The 17,279-nt window shown below is 53.3% G+C and overlaps 1 pseudogene; it reads left to right on the top strand.

Annotated features, from left to right (window-relative positions):
- The first annotated feature begins 971 nt into the window (after positions 1–971).
- On the top strand, positions 972–16,702 carry LOC102171682 (annotated as a pseudogene).
- Positions 16,703–17,279: the final 577 nt, after the last annotated feature.

Raw genomic sequence — 17,279 nt, 5'->3', positions numbered from 1 at the left:
TGACTAGCTTCTTTGTCTATGAGGGGTTTCACAGGTGGAGAGTGAGTATCACCCCATTTGCCTGCAGCTGACGGGCTTCATCCTTGAAAATCCTGGGCCAACAGAGACAACTGTTGTCCCTGCAGAGCACAGGACCACCTCCAGGGTCCACACTCACCTGCCTCTCTCACTGTGCCCTCCCACCCTGCCCCTCCCCTCCCCTGCCCTGCTCTGCCCTCGGCTCTGTGTGCAGTCCCATCTTACCTTCAGACTCTGGAAGGGCCCTGGGGTCAGGAGTGCAGCAGACTGGAATCCTGTCCATAGGGACTGGGGTGGGAGGGGATGATGGGCATAGAAAGGGAGGTAGAACTGGGTCCTTCCAGTGTCTGGTGAGGCCAGCCATTCCCATGAGCTCACGGGGCAGCTCCCCAAGGAAGGAGCAGGTGGAGACCCCAGAAAGGCATCCAGCCATGGGAACTGCATGGGCAGAGGCCAGATCCAGAAGTCATCAAACATGGTCATAGCCTGGGGCATATGGGGTGGGGAAGGAGTGGAAAGGGAATCCAGGTTCATACCAAAGAGTGCTCCAGTGCTGACTTTGGTGATTGACCCTGACCCTCCAAGGTCCAGAGAGTTCTGTCTACATTGCCAAGCACTCAAGCTTTGGAGCCATGCCTTAAGCCATGGGTCACCTGGACAGCTGACCATTTGCTCTGGAACCTGTGTCCTCACCAGTAAAGTGGGCTGACAGGAAGAGATGAATGAGGAGCTCATCTCTGGGGCGACGCCTCCCCCACCCCACCTGGGATCCAGGACACAGCCTGAACAGATGAGGAGGAAGTTGCACGTGGGAGCCCATGTGTCTACCTGTCCTTCCCTCTGGACTCTGCAGGCCAGGCTCACCTGCCTCAGTTTCTCTTGGTTCTGAGGGGCATCAGGGATGAGATGTGGGTCAGGTCCAGCAGTCAGTAGAGCCTGTTCTCTGTGTGCAGGCCCAGAGCCTGGGGGACACTTTGCAGTGGTCTACAAACCCGCTGGCCTGGACGGTCACCACCATCATCACCCTGACTGTGGAATTCCCCAGTGTCAGCATCACAGACGAGTCAGGCCGCCCTGTGCCTGCACAGGTGAGGGGGACACCCCGCCTATGGTGCGTGCACTGTTGCTGCCCCTGCTCTGCGCGGGGCCCCCAGACACAGGGTGTCTAAAGGGAACATGAGACACGCTGCCCTCACTGTGAGGACAGTGTCATGGGGTGAGTCACCGTCCAGGGTCAGTGGATCCACCCAGGGTCTGACCCTAGTCTTTGGGCATCTGAGTTGACCAGAAGTCCCTTCTGCTGTGCTTGCCCTATAAGGTCTCACAGTGGTCTGGGATACATGGAGAGCATATATGCTCTCAGGAAAATATCCACTTTGCATGAGAAGTCCATCAGAAGTCCTAAATGTGCATCTTTATGGAGGTGCTGTATTACAGGTAGGGCCCAACCGCCTCTCTAAGACACCCACATCCTGTGTTGTCCCTCCCCATGGCCTTCCCAGACCTGGAGCTAGACTTGTCTGAAGGTGACCCTACTGTCACCCAGCCAGCCCTTCCCAGATGAGGTGGAGGAGGTGATGCCATTAGTCAGCCATTCAGTAAACACGACTGCATGTCTGTTCTGGCGTGGCCCCTAGCTGAGTGCTTGTCCCTGACACTGAAGTCCCCATGGAATTCAAGGAACAGACACAGATATAGAGAGTTGAAGTGCGGAGTGATGACCTGCTGGCCAGGGCAGCAGTCCTTAACTGAGACAGCAGAGGAAGATTCCTCTGTTGTGGTCAGGTGTGGGGAGGGGGTGGTTGAGCTGACCCAACACGAAACATCCCCCACCCCACCCAAAGGCAGCACTCTCTAAGTGTCAATGCACTTCAATACTCTTGAGCACCTACTATGTGTCAGGCGTTACTCTAGGCACTGGAGAAACTTTAACAACCAAGTAGACAAAAGTCCCTGCCCTCGGGGGGCTCCTATTCTAGTGGGGGATCCAGGCAGGAAGAAAATAAGAAAGCGTGGAAAGGGACAGATGATAAGCGTGGTGAAGGAAAACCTTCAGGAAAGGTATGGCGTGTGGGGTGGGGACAGGGTGTCTGGCTAGTTCAGAGAAAGGCCAGGCTGGAGGCTGTAAGAAGCAACATGAACTTGCTCATAGCTCCGTAAATCCTCCCCACAGGACCCAGAGATGACATCTGTGCCCTATCGAGTGAGCCCCATCCCCCACTCCCCACGTGCATTCAGTGGTGTCACCCAATTCCCTTGCCTGAATCCGATGATGTGGAGATGGAGAAAGGCCTGCAGGGGTGGACCTGGAAGCCTCCCTCCTCAGGGAAATTGGAGGATTAAGAGACAAGAGCCCACCTCCAAGGAAGAGGCTTCCAGGTTGAGGGAACAGAATGAGCAAAGGCTCAGAGGCAGGAACAGGAAGGAGTGTGGGAGGAGGGCAGGTGGTTTGCAGCCCTGCTGGAGAAGGAAGAAGGGGGAAGAGGACTGATTCTGTTGTGCAGAGAAGATGCAGGGAGAGGAAAGCAGCTCAGCCCCAGTGATGGATGACCCAGCTATCTCAGTGGCAGAGCAAGCACTCCATTCACCAGGTGTGTAAGGCCAGGGTTTCCAAGGAGACTAAGGCATCTTCCACATCTGACATCCATCATTCATCTTGTCCCTCATGCCTTTCAGTTCCAAAGATCAAAGGAGATGCCCTCTGCCTATGACCTGCACGTGCTGACCACCATCCCAGGACTCAGTTACAGGCACTACAGCATCCAGCCCAGCAGGAGGCCCCAGGAGGACACTGGGGAGCCTGTGACCTCCTTGGCCAGCTCCAGGCAGTTTGGACTTAGACTCAGGAGAAGTGGCAAGCAGGTGGGCGGAAGCCTAGTGCCTGTGAAGAATGACTGCTACACCGTATTCCTAGACAAGGACACCAACCTGATGCACAGCATCTGGGAGAGGTGAGGTGCAGTTGTTGCTGCCTCTGAGGCCAGGAGGACCCTGGGACCTGGGCAAGTAATGCCCTTCCTGGGTCTCTATTTCCTCAGCTGCAGGGTGACGGTGTGATGGTGGGGAAGCTCCCTAGCAGTGCAATCAGGTGTATGTTTAGTAGTCGAGAATCTAGGCCAGATCCATATAGCCGTTCTTGAATTTGTTTATTCCAAAGAGTTTGATTCACGGAAAATGGGGCATTGCAGATCACATCCTGGGAATTGGTAATAGTCGTATTATCTACTTTTTAATATTCAGAGCCACAAAAATCCATCTATTCACCCACACTCCCATCCATCTACGCACTCACCCACCCACTCATCTATGCACCTAACCCTGCACGTTTCCATCCATCCATCCCATCCAATGTATCCATCCATCCTATTCACCCATTCATTCATCCATCCTCTGTCCATCCTTCCATCCATCCATCCACCCATCCATCCATTCATCCACTCAAGTATTTATTCACTCACCAGCACTCTTTGGCAGCTGAGCCCAGGAAAGTCTCCCCAGAGTTTGAAGCCTCCATGTGCATGCTCAGGTTTCATCCCAGGCAGTTTCTATTCCTCTTCAGCTTCTTGTCCAACACATCCACATCTGTTTCCTGATGTGGATCTCCTAACAAAGCAGAAGTCTGTGGGTGGGGGAGTGGACAGGAAGCTTGGGGGAGCATCTGGCAGAAAGTGAGGTAAGGAAAGAGAAGGAAGAGGCAGACAGAGAAGGGGAGGAAGGCAGGTGCATTGGTGTGAAGTGAGTGTCACCTGGAGCTCAGCCCCGTCATCTGTCAGCAGTCTGAAAGAACAGACCAGGACACCCCTGCCCCCGATGGGGCCCGGTCTTCCAGTCAGCCCACAAGTCCTTCTGAGAGGGCATGAGGCACAGAGGCAAGATAGACTGCAGAGAGTGTGGGGGAGCAGCAGAAATGGGGTTTCACCCCAGCAGGTTCTGAGTGCTACCCCGTTCCAGTGTCTGGCTGGGAAAGATGGAGTCTGCAGGCCAGCTTGAGCTGTCATCAGAGCCCTATGCCCCTTCTGCAGACCCCCTGAAATGCCAGCTCCAGCTCCCAACCCCTTCCTGCCCACCTTCTCAGCCCCATCCCCTCGCAATCCCCTGAAAACCAGCTTCACTCAGCTCCCAACCCCTCCCTGCCCACCTTCAGATGCCTCACTGTCTAAGCCACAACCTTACACATTGCCTCCCAGGAGGAGAACTCATGTCCTGCTGTCTATCTTCCTGACTTTTCCAAGTTTCATCCACAATGCAGTGTGAGTGAAACTCTATTTCTCTTCAGGGCCCAATAATATTCCTCTGACAGATATCCCTTGGTTCATTTGTCCAGTCCTCATCTCATGAGCACGCGGGTGGTTTCCACTCTGGGGCTATGGTGAAAAAGGCTGCTGTGAATATGAATGCACAAGATTTTGTGTGGACAAAAGCTTTTCTTTCTCTTGGGTTAGTTCCTAGGAGTGGAATTACTAGGTCACAGGAAACTCTTATGTTAAGCTCTTTGTGAAACGGCTGGACTGTTTCCCACGTTGCTGCACCATTTTGCATTCTTATCCAAGTGTATGAGGGTCCAATTTCTCCACATCTCCACCTACACTTGCGTTTATCTGCCTTTTGGATATAGCTATGCTAGTGGATATGATGTGGCATCTCATTGTGACTTTGATTTGCGTGCCCTGAAAACTACAGGCGTTGAACATCTCTCCATGGGCCTGTTGGCCATTTGTGCGTCTCCTCTGGTGAAATGTGTTTTTAGATCCTTTGCCCGTCTCAAAACTGGGTTGTTCTTTATTATGGAGTTGTAAACGTTCTTTCAACGTAGGGAGAATTACTACGAACAAAGCTGGTGGAGGTAATGAAAATCCAGCTGAGCTGTTTCAAATCCTAAAAGATGATGCTGTTTAAGTCCTGCACTCAATATGTCAGCAAATTTGGAAAATTCAGCAGTGGCCACAGGACTGGGAAAGGTCAGTTTTCATTCCAGTCCCTAACAGCAGCAATGCCAGAGAATGTTCCCGCTGCTGTACAACTGTGCTCATTTCACAAACAATTCGTTTTTTGGGGGCAAAAGTATTTGCGGTTTCAGACAGTGGATTTTAAATCCCTTATGTGCGTGCATGCATGCCAAGTCACATCAGTCATGTCCAACTCTTTTCGGCCCTATGCCAGGCTCCCCTGTCCGTGGGATTCTTCTGGCAAGAATAGTGGAGTAGGTTGCCGAGCCTTCCTCCACATGATCTTCCCAACCCAGAGATCTAACCCCCGTGGCTTACATCTTCTGAATTGGCAGGTGGGTTCTTTACCTCTAGTGCCACCTGGGAAGCTCCTTAAATAATTATAACTAGGCTCAAATATCAACATAGGGACCATTACAATGAACACATTTTTGGCAATGAGAAAAAAGCTTGTTTGTTCCTATAGCATAGAAACCTGTGCTTCAGGGTATCAGGAACTCTTGGAAAGCATTCTGTCTCCTGCTGGTTGTGGAAGCATCTGGGAGTTACTGAGCATACTTCTCTGGTGTAATGGTTTCGCTGGCATACGGAAAGAGGTAGTGGATCAAATGGGCATCAGACCACCAAGCAGTGACCAAGACTTTTCATTTTTAGTGCAGGTTTGGCTTTGGGAAGATTGTGTAGCTTCTTCTCGGGTAACCAGTGAGCTGGCTGTTGATGGTTGTCAAACAAAATCCACTTTTGCCACACTTCATGATTTGATTGAGAACTGGTTCATCGTTGTTGTATAGAATAAGAAAAGATGAGACTCAAAAGGCTGATTTTTAAATTTTTGGTCAGCTCACGAGCGAGTGAAGCTGCTCAGTCGTGTCCGACTCTTTGCGACCCCATAGACTGTAGCCTACCAGGCTCCTCCGTCCATGGATTTTCCAGGCAAGAGGACTGGCGTGGGGTGCCAGCACCCATTTATTAAGCTTTTTCATCTTTCTAATTTTCTTCAAATGCTGAATGATGATAGATTTCCGACATTGAATTCTTTGGCAACTTCTCACCTGGTTGTAAGAGAACCAGCTTCAATAATGGCTCTCAATTGGTTGTTGTCAACTTTTGATGGCCAGCCAATATTCTCCTCATCTTCAAGACACTCATCTACCTTGCAAAACTTCTTGAACCATCACATCACTGTACATTTGTTAGCAGTTCCTGGGCCAAATGCATTGTTGATGTTGCAAGTTGTCTCTGCTGCTTTCCAACTCATTTTGAACTCAAATAAGAAAATCGTTGAAATTTGCTTTTTATCTAACATCATTTCTGTAGCCTAAAATAAATATAAAACAAACAGGAAGCAATGTCATTAGCAGAAAAGCATAAAGTGAGAAATGCACATTCAAATGACATATAACTTCATTCATTAAAGAATGTATTCCAGTATCAAACAGCAAATTTCAACAATGCAAAAGCCACAATTATTTTGCACCAACTCTAGCTAGGTTATGCTCAAATTCCTTCAAGACAGACATCCGCAATAAGCGAACCAAGGACTTCCAGATGTACAAGCTCAGTTTTGAAGAGGCAGAGGAACCAGAAATCAAATTGCCAACATTTATTGGATCATAGAAAAGCAAGGGAATTCCAGGAAAATATCTGCTTCATTGACTACATTAAAGCCTTTGACTATGTATCACATCAAATTGTGGAAAATTCTGGAATAGATTGGAATACCAGACCACCCTATCCTTCTCCTGAGAAATACGTATGCAGGTTAACAAGCTGCAGTTAGAAGTGGCTATGGAGCAATGGACTGGTTGCAAACTGGGGAAGGAGTACATCTAGGCTGCATGTTGTCTCCCGCTTATTTACCTTACATACAGGGTGTATCTTGCAAAATGTTGGGCAGGGTGAATCATAAGCTGGAATCAAGATTGCTGAGAGAAATATCAACAACCTCAGATGTGCAGGTGATACCGCTCTAATGGCAGAAAGCAAAGAGGAACTAAAGAGCCTCTTGATGAGGGTGAAGAGGAAAGTGAAAAAGCCATCCTGAAACTCCACATTCAAAAAACTAAGATCATGGCATCTGGTCTCATCTCTTCATGGCAAATAGGAGGGGGGAAAATGGAAGTAATGACACATTTGATTTTCTTTGGCTCCAAAATCATTGTGATGGTGACTGCAGCCATGAAATTAAAAGATGCTTACTCCTTGGAAGGAAAGCTTTGACAAACCTAGACAGTGTATTAAAAGCAGAGGCATCACTTTGCCAACAAAGGTCTGTATATATCAAGAAGAAGTAGAAGTGAAGTCATTCAGTCGTGTCTGACTCTTTGTGACCCCATGGACTCTAGCCTACTAGGCCCCTCTGTCCATGGGATTTTCCAAGAAGAGTACTCTAGAGCATCTTCCCGACCCAGGGATCGAACCCGGGTCTCCTGCATTATATACAGATGCTTTACCATCTGAGCCAGCAGGGAAGTCCAAAATATATCAAAGCTATGGTTTTTCCAGTGGTCACGTACAGATGTGAGAGCTGGAACATAAAGAAGGCTGAGTGCCAAAGAGTTGATGCCTTTGAACTGTGGTGTTGGATAAGGCTCTTGAGAGTCCCTTGGACTGCAAGGAGATCAAAGCAGTCCATCCTAAAGGAAATCTAACCCTGAATATTCACTGGAAGGACTGATGCCGAAGCTGAAGCTCCAGTACCTTGGCCACCTGATGTGAAGAAACGACTCATTGGAAAAGCCCCTGATGCTGGGAAGGATTGAAGGCAAAAGGAGAATGGTGTGACAGAGGGTGAGTTGCTCGGATAGCACCCCTGACTCAACGGACATAAATCTGAACAAGCTCTGGGAGAAAGTGGAGTACAGGGGAACGTGTTGCGCTGCAGCCCATGGGGTCACAGAGAGTTGGACATGTATTATCCCACTGAACAACAACAGCAATATGAGTTCTTCCCATTTTTAGATACACATCCATCATCAGGTGCATGGCTTGGGAATGTCTCCCATAGTGGGGCTTGACTTGCAAGTCTCAACATGGCACTGAGAGGACCTCTTATGCAAGGAAGCCAAGGGTGGGGGCCTGGGGTCAGATGAGAAAGGCCTGGGTGCCAGACTAATGAAAAGGGTTCTTTTCCTCCTCCCCTCTTCTAAGGAGCTCAGGAGGGCACTCCTCCAAGACCTCTTTTGTCCTTGGCCACAAGAACCCTACAGAAATCCGCAAAGGAGCACAGACATGTCACTTCTTCAACCCCTGCTGCCAGACAGGGCCAGCTGGGATATAAGTGCATAGCTGTGCCTTTGCGTAGGCCACACCCAGGGCGACAGCGCAAACCCATGTGTGCAAGGCTCTGAGCCCATTCCTCCCTTATCCCCGGTGTATCCATGCCACCAGTCCTAACGTACGGGAGTGAGAATGGAGTGTGACTTTGAGTTCTTCTTGGCATTTCCTGTGTGCGGGATCTCAGGAAATGAGGTTGCATCTCCCAGAGGGCTATGCCTCTGCCCTGAGATGTGTTCATAATCCGTACTTGTGAGGGTCCGGAGAAGAGGATGAAGGGTCAACTGAAGGCCCTGGCAAGTGACATGGGGACAGCGCCAGTGTGACAGGCTTCCACGATGTCCTGGCTTGATGACCTCCTGAAGGAGTAGGTATCCCCCTGCTGGCATCTAGGATAATGGGGCCTGGCTAACGAAGGCAAAGCCTCTGCAGGCATGATACACTCTCTACTTGTATCCCCAGGAGCCTGCACTGAAGCCTGTGTGCCCTCCTCTGTGGAATCCAGTCCTGGACACAGATAGGGTCTGATGCTGCGTGGGCTCTGGTGGGTCCAGCCAGCTCTCCTCCAAGCCAAGCGTGTGGACTTCACTCAGTGACCGAAGAGCTGGGGAGGTTGTTTGTGTCCACCCCTGGTTCCAGGCTGGCATCTCCACAGAGGCTCTGTGAGCCTGGTTCTAGGCATAAGGATGGCACATGGTCCATGACGATGACACTCTTTTCTCTTTCCTTTCTGTGCAGGCGGAGTAACCGGACAGTATGGGTGACCCAGAGTTTCAGGGAGTATCATGTGAAGAGTGATGTCAATCATGGCCCTATTTCAGATAATTATGTGTTTATACCCAATGGTAGAGCAGAGCCAGCGTGGGAGGCTGTGAGGATGGAGATTGTGGAGGGGCCGCTGGTGACTGAGATTCGGCAGTACTTCTACAGGTGAGGGCGGCCCCCTGCTTGTGCTCAGCTCATGGAGGTGCTCACAGGCAGGGGAATGAGGAAATGAGGGCCCGTCGTGCTTCAGACACCCAGCTCCTGGACCTGGGCTTGGCACACGGTCCTTCCTCCCTGGAAGTTCGATGAAGTCATGAGCTGCTCCAGTCTCTGCCAGTCCTGCTCTGCTTGCCTGCGCTGTGTCACCTTGGTGGGACCTAAGTCCAGAGGCGGGACAGGAGCCCACAGGTGGCAGTGACCTAGACACGAGAGCAGTTCTTGTGTTTTCATGAGCAGGACAGACAGAGCCCCCAGGCCTGGTCGGGTAACCAGTCTTCAGAGGACAGGGTCCCTCCTGTTCTATTGCCCAAGCAGGCTACCCAGCCCCCAACCTGCAGGAAGGATGGAGGGAGGGAAATGGAAGGAGAGGAAGGAAAGAATAAGGGAGGTACATCAGAAGGCACCCTGGGCTTGACCTACCTGTCCTGCTTCTCCTCCAGGAAGGTGAACGACAGTGAGCCCACATTCGCCATCTACTCCCGGCTGGCCCGCGGGCCCCAGGGCTCTGGCGGGGAGCTGCTCTGCCATCGCATAGAGCAGGAGTACCGGGTGGGCCCCTTGGAGCTGAACCGCGAGGCCATCCTGAAGGACAAGCACCAAGCTGAACACGGGGCGGGTCCTCTACTCGGACAACAACGGCTACCAGATGCAGCGCAGGCCCTACAGGAACTACAAGAACAACACCATCGCTCGGGTACGTCCTGAGCTGTCCTGGAGTGTGGCTGCTGTAGCCCCAATCTTGATGGCCAATTTCTAGAAAGCAGGAGAGTCCCCTTAGGGCCAGATCATCTCTGGAGCCCCACTGCCCTGAGTCTGCCCCTAGGGCCTGTGGCCAGGAGTGTTCAGACCAAGTCTCAGAGCTCTGGGGCCACCACGGCTGAGCTGTGTCCCTGAGGTCTGTGTGCACCGCGGGTCCTCCTCGGTCAGATGGATGACCAGCTGGGGGTTGCTTGAGGGTTAAGCACGTGGTGCCTGTCTAGGCCTGAACCGGGTGTGACCCTCCTTGGCTACTCAGAGGTGAGCCACAGCCTGTCCTCCAGGGAGAGCTGAGCAGGGGCTGAATTCCAAAATCATTCAGTTCCCAGACCTCGCCCTCCAGAAGCATGACCTTGGGTGAGTCCCTGGGTGTCCCTGGACCTCGGTGCTCTCCTGGGAAGAGAGCGACCTCCCCCAGAGCTGTGCTGAGGTCTGGGATGATCCAGGGGCAAGCGCCGTGCTTGGGCACCTCCTGAGCCTTCCTCTAGTTAGTTGTCTCTCCTTCCAGAGGGAGCCAGAGAAGGGGTGTAGTTCCTCCCTGCTCTGTCTTCCGTGAGCTTCTGTCAGTTCATCTCTACAGCTGTTCTTCACACACTGTGCCCTGGGCTCCAGAGGGTCCAGGGCTATCCACCCCGGACATCTTCCTTCAAAACAGGAAAGGGCAGAGCTGTGTGAGTGCTTTCCAGCCCAGACACCAGCGCCTTTTATTTGGGAACCCCTGGCTGGGGGCCATCTCTGGCTGGAGTGGCACAAATGCCTCACTGTCTCCCTGCACCAGGGGGACGATTTGGGCACATTTTACAGAGGGGGAAACTGAGGCTTGGGCAGGCTGGCTGTCCCAGGGCATAAGGTCAGGAAGCAATGGAGCTGGATTTGAATACAAGTGTGTCCATCTCACAAGTCAGAGCCCCCACCCCCACTCCATTACTACTGTGCCACCCTGGGCTGCTGCTGTGCCCATGCAGGAAGCCACCTGGGGCCAGAGGGAGACCCTGGACCTGCTGGCTGACCTGGCCCACTGCTCCCACCACAAGCCTGCCAATGTTTCTGTCCACAGAATTACTACCCCATGGTGCAATCGGCCTTCATCCAGAGCAGACGCAGCAGGCTGGTGCTGCTGTCTGAGCAGGCACACGGCGTCTCCAGCCAAGGGAACGGGCAGGTGGAGGTAGGAGGAGGCCCCTCTGGTCACTCTTGGGGACCCCAGGGCCCAGGCAGGCCCGGTCAGACAGTTGTCCCCTGCAGGTCATGCTCCACCGGCGGCTGTGGAACAATGATGAATGGGCCCTGGACAATGACCTCACACTGAACGACTCCTCGGTTGTCCACCCAGTGCTCTGGCTCCTACTGGGATCCAGGGCCCTCACCAGTGGCCTGCACCAGAGGAGTCAGGCTGGCGCTGCAGCACCGGCCCGTCGTGATGCTCAGGGAGCTGACCGGTAAACGTGCCCCTACCATCATTGCCCTCAGGGGAGCCAGCCTTTCCAGAGATGGGGCCTGAGCTCGTATTGATTGCTAAGGGTGAATGATGTTGATTTGATCTTGAAGAAGATTTAGCTTTGGGATCCCGGCCCAGGCTTGATCACTCAGATCTTTTGTGCGGCAATAGTTATATTACACTGAAAAATGACAGAGGAAGTGTCTGACATGGACATCAGAAGGCCGAGGGGGAGAACCCCACTTGGTAGTTTTATCAACGACTTATATACTTTCACCAGACCCACTCCCACAACAGACATCCTAAATTAACAAGGTTAGAATTAACCAGAACTTCCCTGGTGGCTCAGATAGTAAAGCATCTGCCTACAACGTGGGAGACCCTAGGTTCAATCCCTGGGTTGGGAAGATCTCCTGGAGAAGGAAATGGCAACGCACTCCAGTATTCTTGCCTGGAAAATCCCATGGACGGAGGAGGCTGTTAGGCTACAGTCCATGGGGTCGCGAAGAGTCAGGCAGGACTCAGTGACTTCACTTTCGCCAGATCCACTGCCACAAGGAAGGATAAGATTAGTCAGAAGGGACTTGTTAAGAAGCAGAAACATGTCCTAGAGCAGGCTACTCTTTATTATATTATAGTTAGCACCGAGTTTAAAGAAAAACACACTCGAGCAAGATAAGTTGTTCTGTTGTGTAATCAGCTCTGGGCTTAAAGAAACTTAGTCTTAAACTTTGTTGTCCTAACACCTCAGAGTTTAAGTAAACACATCTTTTGGGTCTGAGACAAAAGCGAAAGTGAAAGTGAAGTCGCTCAGTCCTGTCCGACTCTTCGCGACCCCATGGACTGTAGCCTAACAGCCTCCTCCGTCCATGGGATTTTCCAGGCAAGAAGACTGGAGTGCGTTGCCATTTCCTTCTCCAGGAGATCTTCCCAACCCAGGGACTGAACCCGGGTTTCCCGCATTGTAGGCAGATGCTTTACATCTGTCAAGGGCAGAGACCCCAGGGAAAGGTTCTGATTGGCCCTGATCGAATCACGTGACCCAAGCCTGACCAATCACTGAGGCCTGGGAATTGTAAAGAGATGGCGGCTCCAGCTGGAGCCCAGAGTTGAACAGAGTATTTCCTGAAAGAGGAGGGCTGAGTCCCTCTGGGCAGAGGCAGCCGTAGCTGACAGCACGGGAGCTGGGGTCTGAGACCTTCTTCACAGAGCAGGTCTCTGTGTGAACTCCCTGCAAGTTCTTGAAGAAATGGTGTCTTCTCTGCTCCCATCTCCCAGTCTGCAGTTTGAACCGGCTGGACCAGAGATTCAAGGCAGGCTGGGGCGTTTGCACCGACAGGTGCATCAGGCTGCCTGCCGTGTGGGCCACAGGTGGGAGGGAGTGAGATCAGATGAAGTGGGGGACTTAGTGTGGTGAGTTGTGAGAGTCAGGAGGAGAATTTGGCCCAAAGCCTCTCCTTGTTGTCCATCTGCCTTTCAGAGATTGTCCCGCGTGGCTCAGACTCCAGGTGGCAAGAGGCTGTGACGCTGCCCCCAAGCGTCCACCTGCAGATCCTCAGCATCCCCGGCTGGAAGTACAGCTCAAACCACACAGAGCACCTGCGGACTCTCCAGAAAGGTGCGGCAGGTGTTCAGGTGTCCAGACTCACTCCTGCCTCCACATGTCAGCCCAGTCCCCCAGCCCATCACTGGACAGAGGGGCTCTCCTCAGAGTTGTCCAGGCTCTGTGAGGTCCTGCTTCTTCCAGAGTCTTCGCCTAGAGCCTCAGACACTGGTGTCCCGCCTGTATTTTCGGCTCAGGCATGACTTTGATGAGGTTCCGTTCTTGCATTGAAAAATGATTCTAATGTCAGACACTGTGGATTGAGCCATGGATGACACAGGAAACATCCCTGGGCTCAGAGCGCCCCTGTCCACAGAGGGAAGCAGGCAGCTCATCAGAGAGCAATGACGGTGATCTAAGGAAGGTCCCAGCTGGGCATCACTGAGGGCTTCCTGGTGGAGGCAAGATCTTCCAGAAACGAAGAGGTCCTGTACCCCTTACCTCCCCCTTTAGGCTGTGAGCAGTTCCAGGGCAGGGCTGACTGTGCCCCAGCCACTGCTGTGTCCCCACAGCCGCACTCAGGGCCTAGGGTGTTCCCATATAAGTGTCAGCCCAACTAAGAAGGAGGAACAGAAAGAGGTCAAGGCCAGAAGTTACCTTTGTGCCTGATAAACTGGATCTATGAAAGGCTGGCTCACGCCTGAAGCCACGTGGCTTCCTGACCTGACCTCCAGCATCCCTGAGCCACTGCCCACCTAACTCATCTGACAGGGTGGATGGGGGTGTGCGTGTGTGTGTGTGTGTGTGTGTGTGTGTGTGTGTAGGGGTGTGGGGGTGTGTGGGGGTGTGGATGTGGATGTGTGTAGGTGGGTGTGTGTGTGTGTGGTGTGTGTGTGTGTGTGTGTGTGTGAGGAGAGAGAGAGAGAGAGAGTGTATGGCCAAGCCACTGAGAAAGCACCTCTTGGAGGCTGCTGTACTGAAGTAAGGGAGACACGGGCTGGGCCAAGCAAGACCCTCTTCCCAGGGAGGTGAGTAAGAAGCTGAGCGAGGGGAGCACTGGGGATGGCAAGAGGGCCGCCTGCCTCCCCAGAAACAAACAACCCCCTTCTCATCATCACCTGCATCACCATTATCATCTCCAGCATCATTTTCCAGTGCCAGAAATCCTTCCCTGATTCTCGAGCTCCAGTCCCTAAACCCATCACTTGCATAGAGACAAGAGACTTCGCAGACCTCTTATGCTGCAGTAACAAGGAGCCCACACGCTCTCTGCCTCACACAGCACAGTTCATTTCGAACCCCTTGCTCTGTGGGACCAGCAGGGTGGCCCTTCTCGTTTGTTCTCCAACGACCAGAGGTGGAGGCTCTAGTACGACACGTTTCCTAGGTCTTGGTGGCAATGACCTGACACATGACCTTTGCAATGGTGACTCATCTTCAGGGTCACAAGGCCACACTCCCCTTCACAGGGGCCAGGGCAGAGAATCTTCCAGAGAACAGGAGGCTGGAGGGACAGGCCGAATGAGGACCTCACGAGTGAATAAGAACGAAGACTTTCCACACTTCAGCACCGGCCTCAGTGCGGGCGGTGGGAGGCAGTAGCTTTGGCTGCCCCTGGGTTGGAGTCCTCCCCCCTCCTTTATGCACACCAGCTGTGTGTCTGGGCAAGTGCCGGCCCCTCTCTGAGCCTTGTTTGGCTCATCTGCAAAGTGGGGCTGTGTTAGCTGCCTCCGAGGGAGGGTGAAGATGTGAAAGGGAGGTGAGAGTGTAAAGTGCCAGGCCGAGACTGTGTCCTCATGCCACCTCCCTTCTGTCCCCAAGACCGAAAGCGCCAAGCCCAAGGCAGACCTCCGCCGTGTCCTGCTGCGGCTCCAGCACCTGTATGAGGTGGACCAGGACCCGGTGTTGTCTCGGCCTGTGACGGTGAACCTGCGGGTAACCTGCCCCTCTCGTATCCCGCTCCGACATCACTGAGTCAGGCCCCCAGGAGGAGGCACCCTCAGGAGATAAACCCTGGTGTTTGAGTGTTTGCTGGGGTGGCCCCACCTGCCTGCCACCTGACGGGAGTGCTGATCCAGCTCGGCACTTGGGAGCAGTTCCTTCCGGCCTCGGTTCCTCATCTGTAAAATGGGACTGCCCCTCCTCCCATGGGACTTCCACTACAATGAATGTGGGGGATGCTGGGCCCGGGCCCCGGTGTGGCTGCCCTTCTTCGTCGGGTTCTCTGCTCAGATCTGGGGTCCGGGTGCTCACCCCTCCCTGTGCTCTGTCCTGCAGTCTGTGCTGGGGGGACTGGGCTCCGTGGTGTCTGTGGAGGAGCGCTCACTCACAGGGACCTGGGACGTGAATGAGATGCGTCGCTGGACCTGGAGCAGGCGGGACCCTCACCACCACAGAGGTCCGGGCTCCCTGGTCCTGATCCGGCCCCGGGTCCCCAGCCTGACCCCCAGCCAGACCCCAGCTCTGCCCCTAAGGCCTGTGTGACCTGGAGCTGGCCGTCCTTCCCCGGGTCTCAGTCTTCCTGAATCAGCTGCAGAAGGTTATAGACTCTAGGCTTCAGGTCAGTCTCCACGTGCCAGAGCCACAGATAGGTTGTGTGTGTGCGTGCATGCACTTGTGTGTCCAAGACTACAACCCTCTGCGGCCTTGAGTGGCCCCAGACTTTAGGTGCAGCCCCAGGTGTTGGGACGGCTGCCCTCCTCTGCCTTGTGCTGCACGCGCCCACTGCTTCTGGCTGGAAACATTGGCCTCTGCCGTTCCTTCCGCCTGGAAAGCCCTTGTCCCTTTATCTGGCCCAGGGCTGAGTCAGGAGCCTCCCTTGCTCTCCCCTCTCCCTCACTTTGCTCTGTCCCATTTCTCTCCTTTTCTGTCTACTGCACACAGCATAGCCTGGCTGCATGAGTAGGCACGTAGTCAATGTATGATAGACAGATGGATAAAGGGAATGGATTTGATAGAAAAAAAGATGGAGGGAAGGAAAAAAAGAGGATGGATGATGGACAGGTCAATGGTTGAGTGATGGGTGGATGGAAAGAGGAAGGAAGGAAGGAAAGAGAATGAGTGAAGGATGCATGAACGGGAGGGAAATGGGCGGCAGATGGACTGTTGTGTAGACGGAGGTTGAACAGATGGACAGGAGGGCGCAGGGTGGAGGGCAGTATGAAAGGATGGGAGAGTGTGTGGTGGGTGACTGGATGTCTGCAAGGATGGATGGATAGAGGGATGGATGCAGGAGCCAGTTTCATCCCAAGGAGGAAGCCTAAACCCCAGGCTGTGTCTAAGGACAGCCCACTGAGATCAAGGACAGGGCCCCTCATGGCCTCAGTGAGACAGCTCTTATGAACATATCCAGGTCCACAACCCATGGAGAAACAAGACCAAGCAGAGGCCAGAGCCCCCTGTACCTGGCTTGACTGTGCTGTGCCCTCAGGGGAGGCCAGAAATGAAAGAGGCTCCCTGGCAGTGCAGTCCTGTCAAGAGGGGTCAGCTGAGGGTTGTAACCACGGACCACAGACGCAGCAGGAGCCGTGTTGTCAGGGGGATGCGGAAGGAGGGGACCTGAGGAAGCAGGTGGTCCAGGGGCCATGCTGGACAGACCCTCTCTGCTCCCAGGCAGCTCCAGTCAGCCCTCGCCACCACCAGGAGGCCCCAAGGTCACCATCTACCCGAAGGAGATCCGGACGTTCTTCATTCACTTTCAAGAGCACTGAGCCCTTGGCAGATTCTTGGACCGAAAACACAGGAAAGAAGCCTAGCGGGATGACTGGGACGCTGCCAATCTGGTGGGCTAAGGGCAGGAAATGGGTGGATGGGGGTGTCCTGACTTCTTAAATAAAATTGCATTAAGGACCTATGTCTTCCCCTGCCCACTGGAGCCAGCCCTCTCTCTCCTCTCCTGTCACGGATGGTAGCTTCACACATGCTCACACTCCTGCTTCACCTGCAAGAGTCGAAGCCAGGAAGTTCTCCCAAAGGCAGAAGGAACAATCCCCAGGGATAGCAAAATGCATCTGCCTGCCTCCTTCCAGATCTCAGCAAGTCCACCAGCGTTACCACTGGCCCTGCTGTGACCTGGGCACCTTCATGGGCTCATCCCAGGGTGGAGACGGCCCTGCTGTGGAGGGATATGCCTAAGATATACGGGAGGGAAGCTACAGCACTGGCCTACCTGACCCGGATGTGTGATGCCAGGCTCTGCGTCCAATCTCATACTCTTGCCCTGGCGCTTGGCCACACCTGCCCTACAGGAAGTTCCTACAGCTCAGGCCACAAAGATGGAAGGAAATCATGTAGCAAGTGAAACACGGAAAACCCAGTG

Source organism: Capra hircus, unplaced genomic scaffold, assembly GCF_001704415.2.
Source record: "Capra hircus breed San Clemente unplaced genomic scaffold, ASM170441v1, whole genome shotgun sequence".
Classification (NCBI taxonomy): Eukaryota; Metazoa; Chordata; class Mammalia; order Artiodactyla; family Bovidae; genus Capra; species Capra hircus.
This window is presented reverse-complemented; position numbering and strand designations above follow the sequence as displayed.